Source organism: Pezoporus occidentalis, unplaced genomic scaffold (genome assembly GCF_034315485.1).
Source record: "Pezoporus occidentalis ecotype Australia unplaced genomic scaffold, CSIRO_AGI_Poc_V1 ctg56, whole genome shotgun sequence".
Classification (NCBI taxonomy): Eukaryota; Metazoa; Chordata; class Aves; order Psittaciformes; family Psittacidae; genus Pezoporus; species Pezoporus occidentalis.
The window spans coordinates 1,629,982-1,637,760 of record NW_026915899.1 but is presented as its reverse complement, the minus strand read 5'-3'; positions in this window follow the sequence as shown (position 1 = coordinate 1,637,760).

Genomic DNA, 7,779 nt, shown 5'->3' with positions numbered 1-7,779 from the left:
AATTATCTTGGCTTCCCCACCATGTATCTGTAAGATTCTGTAGTTTGGGATTGACTTTGCTTCTCTTGAAGGAAGTGGAAAAGTTCCGTTTCACTTCAGAACATATTTATTCTTGTGGCTCTTAGTTCAGAACTGTTGTCAGATTTTTAGCCATTTTAACAGACAAATTAGCCTTTGCTGCTTGTTTGGACTAAATACAAAAATGGAAAACAACAGAAAATGTACATCTGCATGCATAGATTAGAATGTGATTTTAAAAGAATTGATTAATTGATTTTTACCAAAACAAACAAAAAATTTGATTATATTTCCTTCCATAGCAGCTCTATTGATTCATTCTCTGGCTGTTAATACTGGCAGATCTTGTATGTGTTTCTGTATTTTCCCTGCAGGTTGAAAATCTGAAAAGCTTTCCTCTTCAGTATTTGTATGAAGTTAGAAATCTCAACAAATAAAGGTTACTGATAATACTGTTTCTAGGTGTTATTTTCTTCTAAAGAAGTTCCTATTAAAGGCAGCAGGGAGGCTCACTCTATTACTGACGTCTTATATATCCATACACCTTTAGTTGTATATACATCATATATGTGGGGAAGTGTCTGTGTATATGCTGTATTAGTCAGCTGGCTGCATGCAGGGATCCTCTTCATTGCAAACTGGGCTTAAGCAAAAGCTATGCTGGAGACTACTCCTTAAACAGCACAGATTTGTTTTTCCAAGCAAATTAAGAGGTGCTTTCTCCCTTGGAGGCAGCTGGTGAAAGAGTCACTGCTTTTTCCCATCAATCAGGTGGGTTTCTTTTATTTGTATGTTTTGTAATAGAAGGTTTGTGAAGCTGTGTGTCACCCATCCTTGATGAGACCCATCACCATTCTTTGTCTCTGTTCTCATCATCGAACTACTGGCTGTGTTTTCTGCCAGGTTTTATTTTGGAAGCTAAACCCCATTTTTAAAAGCAGGTCTGCATTGCTCAACAGTTTGCAGGTTTATGGGTCTGCTACTTTTAAAATAGCATCTTAGAAATTTCAGGGGACTTTTCTGTGCTTGGAAGAAAATTGTGTTGTCTTTTATATATAGAAATGGCATACACGGGAAGTGGTTTACACAGCCAGTCTTCTGAAATGTGTAACTATCATTTAGCCAGTTTGCTGCCCACTTCCTAAGGCTTGACATAAGCAGATTTTCTTTTTTTAGGTTGCCTCAATTTATTGCCAAGGCAAGCTCCCTAGTGATTTATTACTTTTTTTAAATCTGAAACTGCAATGTTCTTCTTCTTTTCAGGAGCTATAATTTATTTCTATAACAGCTGTGATTTGCTGAAAGCTCAGCCATTGCTGGCGGTTTGTAAGGCACAGTCATTCACTCCGCATTGTGAAGTCCATTCAGAGTGTGCCACACCAGCAGCAGCCCATGCTGGCTTCAATGAGTCCATCTCCAAGGTCTGCACTTTCCCAGCAATCCCTCATGCCTGGTACATACCTGGCAGTCTTTCCAGTGCTGCATGTCCCATGCCATGCCCTTTCCCACAGCCAGTGCTGCTCCAGCTCGCTTGGGCTGCCAGCCTACTGCCATATGATACAGCAGAGGGCAGTGAACACACCTTAGAGCTAAAAACACTATACTTTGGGTTTGTGTTTTTGTTAGACTGTCAGATGTAAAATTGCCACATAGCCAGAGAGTTCTCTGGTGGCTGTACTTAGAGAGATGCTGAAATGACCCAAACCAAGGTAAGCTGCCATTAACTTCAGAGAATCATAGAATGGCTTGGGTTGGAAGGGATAATCTAGTTCCAGCCTTACCTGCCACGGGCAGGGACACCTTCCACTAGAGCAGGTTGCTCAAGGCCCCTGAGCAACCTGGCCTTGAACACTGCCAGGGATGGGTCGTCCAGAACTTCCTTGGGCAACCTGTTCTGATGCCTCACCACCCTGACAGCAAAGAATCTCTAACATCGAATCTAAATCTCCCCTCTGTTGGTTTAAAGCCATCTTCCCCTGTCCTATCCCTATATGCCCTGGTAAAAAGTCCCTCTCCAGCTTTCTTGTTGGCCCTTTTAGGTACTAGGAAGTTGTTATAAGGTCCCCCCTGAGCCATCTCTTCTCCAGGCTGAACAAATCCAATTCTCTGACCTCTGAGAATATTTGTGGCCCTCCTCTGAACTTGCTCCAACAGCTCCGTGTCCCTCTTGTGTTGGGGGCCCCAGAGCTGGATGCAGGACTGCAAGTGGGGTCTAATTAAAGTGCAGTAGAGGGGGAGAATTTGCTCCCTCACCCTGCTGGTCACACTCTTTCTGATGCAGCCCAGGACACGGTTGGAGAGTGGCATCACTTCTGAGAATCAAGAATTGTGTTTTATTTTACAGTGAAGCAAGCTACCCGAGTTCAGGTGGGTACTCCTGATCTGCAGAGCTAGCCTCTGACTGGGACATATTCCCAGCCTGCTCTTGGGAAGCTATGGGTCAAAGAGCGCAGGTCAGAACTGGGAAAAGAGAGCTCATTGCACCATGTGGGTGTGTATGTGGGAGGTTTCAAATGAAGCAATACCACTTTATTAAGTTCTCTCTCATATCTCTCATAATTTAGAGCCTTTCAGTGGGTATAGCTGATTTTACTTCAGCCACTAACAGAGATGCTCTCAAAATCTGCCTGGCTCCAGCCAGGTTTCAGTCAAGACTGCACCATTTCTCAGTAAGGGCTGAAATTACACAGCTCAGTGCCAAACAGACATTTTCTGACTGACTGTACATACGTAAGAGGTGCATCCACGTCTCTAATGCAATAATTCACCACTTGGGATATGTCAATCACTGTAAATAATCATGTTTCAAACCCTTTGGATGAGAGCCTGTAAAATCCAATTACCTTACAATTTTTACCTGTAATTGCAAAGCAATCAGAAGAAAGCAAGCTATCTATCTTTGTAGTGGCATGTGTGCTGGCAATGATGATAAGGCAGTGAGCTCTTTTTAAGTCACTAGAGAGGTATTTTAAAGTATTTATGCTACTATTATTGCATCAGAAGAGCATCGTGCTTTCTCCTTAGCACCAGTCTCCACCTCTGCTCAGGTGATTTTTTCACGTGATTTTTTGGTGACCTTTGGGAAAAGCTGAGTTTGGTGTAGTAGGAATCTCCTTTCTTCCAGTGGTAGCCTCAAATCATGTTTTCTTCAGGTGATAATTCAGCAGCTGATGCTACTAATCCACCAATATTTGTAACCCACAGTAATGACCGTCACCCCACTATTACACATCCAGGCACCACCAGCTCTCTCTGAGGCAACAGCACAGGCAGAGATGCTCCTTTTCCATCCACATTAATCTTCCTGCAGTGTGCTAAACCACTGGGCAGGCCACAGAAAAGTCTGTCTTATTAACTATTTTAAATATCAATAATAAGTTGAGTTTTGTGGGGAACATGACAGAAGGGTACCTGTGATTAACCAAAACCCAGAAGCACTGGTTTAATGGTGGCACCCGAATGCTTCTAAATACAGACTCTTCTCACTGACAGCCTCTGATAGGTTGGAAGTGGCAGTCCCGGTTACCTGAGCCAGATCCTGCTTCCCAGGGCTGGTGAGATCAAACCCTAAAAAGGTTCATAACTCTGTGAACTGAATACTGAATGCTCACCACCTCACCTAGCCACAGTGTAAGTCACATCCTGCATCTTGAGGGGCTTGCTCTGGGTGCTGTAGTTCTTTGGGTGTGAAAGCCTGCAGTGAGCTCCCATGCAGCATGCAGATGGCTGCAGGGGACACTGATACACCAGCTCTGTGTGAGGTGATAGGGAAACTTGAGCTGAAAGACACAGGGTGGAGGGTCAGTGAAGATGAGGCAGAAGGCTTCAAGAAGGAAGTTGTATTATTTAATAGAGCTGAGATGAAACACTTCCAAATCAACTGTGCATGCTGGCAGAGAGAGAACTGTGATTTACTGCTGCTGTGTCACACTCAGCACATGGGGGCTGGCTGGCCAGAGGGCCCAGAGCTGTGACCAGTCAATAGGACAAGCCAGTACATCACATTGCAGATGATTTACTCTATTCCCTGGAGTAAATCCGTAAGGAGATCTCTCCAGAGAAGTTGCACTCCCTGCAAACAGATGAATTTTGGGGAACCCCAGGCCAGCTGAAGCTGGCTGGGATCTTTGAGATTACCCAGTACAAGACCTGCTTGAAGCAGGATGCTCCGGGCCATGGCCAGCTGCTATCAACAGACACCTGGTGTGGGGATGGGGGGAGAAACTGCCAAGGTTAGGTGACCCCAGGGAAGCTGAGCCAGCTCACAGTGGCTGCTGCCTGCAGCACTTTCCTGCCTGTGCTGGGCCAAGGCAGGAGGGAGGGGAGCTCCAGGTGAGCAAGGAACAAGGCTGGGTACTGCTGTTCTGCCCCCACCTGCCTCTCCTACCTCTGCTCACCCAGGTTTCCCTCAGCAGTGAAGAGCAGCAGTGTTTCACCCCAACACCAGCTCATCCCCCAGTGCCAGCCCCAGCACCTCAGGCTAGACTCGGGGCACTCAGCACTCTCCCAGCAGGGACTGGCGTGCCCTGATGCTTTCAGTGTCCCCCTGTGAATCCCACCCACCACAATGAGACCTGACATGCAAAGGCAACCCTGGCTGGTACCAGGCTGCAGGTGGCACTCAGCCACTACCCAGCTTCAAAAACTTTGCTGCCCTTGTTTTTTTCCCACCGTTTTTGGCAGCCCATGAGAGGAACACAGCAGGGACACCTGCTCCAGCCCCAGCTTAGCTCCAATGCTGTGTGGGGCAGCTGACTCCCCTCTGACTCCCCCCTCCCTGCCCTTCCCAGCCAACTTGGGGGCTGTGAGTACCCCAACACCAGAGAAGCCACATCAGAGGCTGGCTCTGATTGCAGTCACATCTTGTGACAGCCCCGTGACAGGGCACACTGCTGTATCAGACATCAATGTGAACGTGGGATGTGGTGACAGATGGCTGGGGACGTGGGGACCAGGAGCCTCAGCTGTGGAAATGGCTTTGGGAAGAAGGAAAAGCTGCAGGGAGGGAAAGCTGCAGATGCCACAGCACTACCCAAGGGAACCAGAGGTACATGTAAACAGGTCAGGTGGACGGCATCAGCTCTGAGCATTGTAATACAAACCCTGTACAGTCTTGAGGAACAGGACTAAAACAAATGCGGTCAGGGGTTCTGAGGCCCGGAATGCCATGACAAGGTCTCACCCTGCTCCCATGCCTTGTCACCAGGGACAGGGTGACAGTGCGGGTGATTCTCTCTCTTTGTCTCTCGATAGATTAAGCAGTGAACAAGCTGCAGTGCAGTGCCCCAAAAATGTAAATGTAAAAGTAATTGGAGAACAAGCCTGTGACTATCTGAGATCCTGGGGAAAAAAAAAAGAAAAAGAAAAGCCAAATAGAAACACCTTTAGAGAGAGATTTAGACCATTCAGTCTGCTTAGAAGATCAAAAGGAAAACCAACTTCTGCGTAGAGGTGGCACCATAGGGAGCAAATACTAAGGGACTCCAGTGCCGTTACCTACCAGAGGCTGACAGTGCTCAGCACCTGTCTTCCTGCTGGTCTGCAGGGTGAGACCGCCCGGCTCTCCTCTAACGCCGTGCTCTCTTGCCATGGCTCTGAAAAGCACTGCTGCATCCTGACTTGCTACACAAGGCAATCCTGTAGTGCTTAAGCAGGAGCTGCTGCATCCTCAGCCCAGGGCTCCTCTTCTGTCTTTGCTTCCCTGCATCCAGGATGGCCTGACACTGTCCCTGTCATTGTGTAGTGGTGTGGCAGAGGCACCATGTCCCCACACTAACTGTCCCCTATACCGTATACCCTGCTTCCTTCCTCCAGCCCCTCCTAGGGATTTGCTCCTTGCTCTTTCTGCTCGTGTTTCCTTGGCAACCTGAGCCAATCTCAGCTCCACATGTCACCTTCATTATGAAGTTTAACAATATCCAGCCCCTCTCTGCCCTCAAACTGCTTGTGCATCTCCAACCACCTCCCTGATGGGCCCCAAAAACCCACTGCTCCTTCAGGTGTGGACCTTCCCCACCTCTCCTTTCACCACCTTTGACGAGATTTAGGCAAGTACCACGTTTGGTGACATTTATATTTACACCTTAATGTCTTGTAAGACCATGGGCAGGTCATTTTGGATGTGTGCTTCTCTTTCTACATACACAGCTTACTGCTCTGTAATAAGACACCCTGCTTTTCTTTTTGGCATTATGGATTCTATTAGCACTTCCATGGGATTTCACAGTACCCAAAATCATTGTGTGCTAGCTAAGGCAGAGGTCTCGCTCATCTGAAAAACAGATGGATCCTTATATCCTCCTGAAACTCAGACCCAAGGTCTCCCATAAAACCGTCTAATCAAACAAAACCCACACGTCTCTCTAGAGGCCTCAGAGGGGATTTGTTGCCTCTTTTTCTATCAAAATCAAGATGCAGAAAATATTTCTGGTACTCCTGCAGTTAACTCTCAAAAGGCAAAAGCTTTCTGAATTTCAGCTCTATGCAGAGCTTCTCAATTACTTACATACACGGGTACAGGGTAGGTCATGTATGTCAAACAAGTGAGTGTAAACCTGCCTTGGTGACCAGCTGATGAACAGGACAGCCCCACGCCAAGGCCGGTGGACTGGCTTATGGCAGATGCATGCGACTATTTCCCCACAGATTTCAGCTAGTTGCTTGACGGGCTGAATGCGTTCATCTCTCCATCAGGAGAAGGGTTGAGATGCCGTTCATTTTGGGTCAAGTGAAGTGCTGGAAATGAAACTGCAGCAGCTGAAGAGCCTGAGTACGTTTGTGCAGGGAGCTCTGTGTGGGCAGGGGCTGGAGGGACAGCAGCTCAGGAGATGTTCCCTGGCAGGTCTCTTCAACCAGTCCAGCAGGACCCAGCGGGGGATCACCAAGATCAGAGAAAAAGCACTTTCTGTTTAAGCTTACCATTAACTTCTCACCTACCTCCTGTGAATTGTAGCAGCCTTGAAAGCAAACACTTCACACTGTACACAAAGCTAAGGCCACGCAGCACTGTATGGATGACTTCGGGTAGGATGCAGCATCACCCGGCCTCAATGCCTTGAGGGCCTGGACCTGAAAATGCTCACAAAGATGTGGGAGCAAGTACTGCTGCTGCCTGCAGTTCAATTCTGCAGGTGGCAGAATCTGTTCAGCAGAAATCAATTCATCAGTAGGTGTCCTGTGATAGTAGCTGGAGCAGACGGAAATGGGAGAAGGCAAAAAATTGAGTGCTTGACAGCAGAGCCACCAGCTTTTCATTATCCTACAATGCTGTTATGAGGATTTGGTGACAAGTAATCTGAACTGCAGCCACTCATCACCTTTACAAGCAATATCAGCCAGAAAGCTAAAACCATAACCTGTCAGTGCACCATGATTAGCTCCCTCTCTCCTGTCCTGGAAGTAAGCACTGCCACAGACACACATTTGCTAAGCAGTCTCCCTCTATCAGCATCTATCTCTCCATCAGCTGTACTGCTGCTGGCTGTGATCTCTTTGTGTCCCAGACCAAAAGGCTACAGCTCTGTCAGAGGCAACTCTGGATCTCACAAGGATTCAATCATAGTACCTGCAGTAGGTCGGGGTAACAGGACCAATTTCCAGAGGATTCAATTCCTCTGCCACACTGGGAAGCACAGCCAGAGCAGCCCCCAGCATGGCATGGCCATGGTTCATCATCAAACTGGCTTTAGCCAGTTTACTCGAGTTAGGACATTTCCCCATTAGAAAATAGCAACTTCTTCCTTATCCCCAGTTGATAATCAA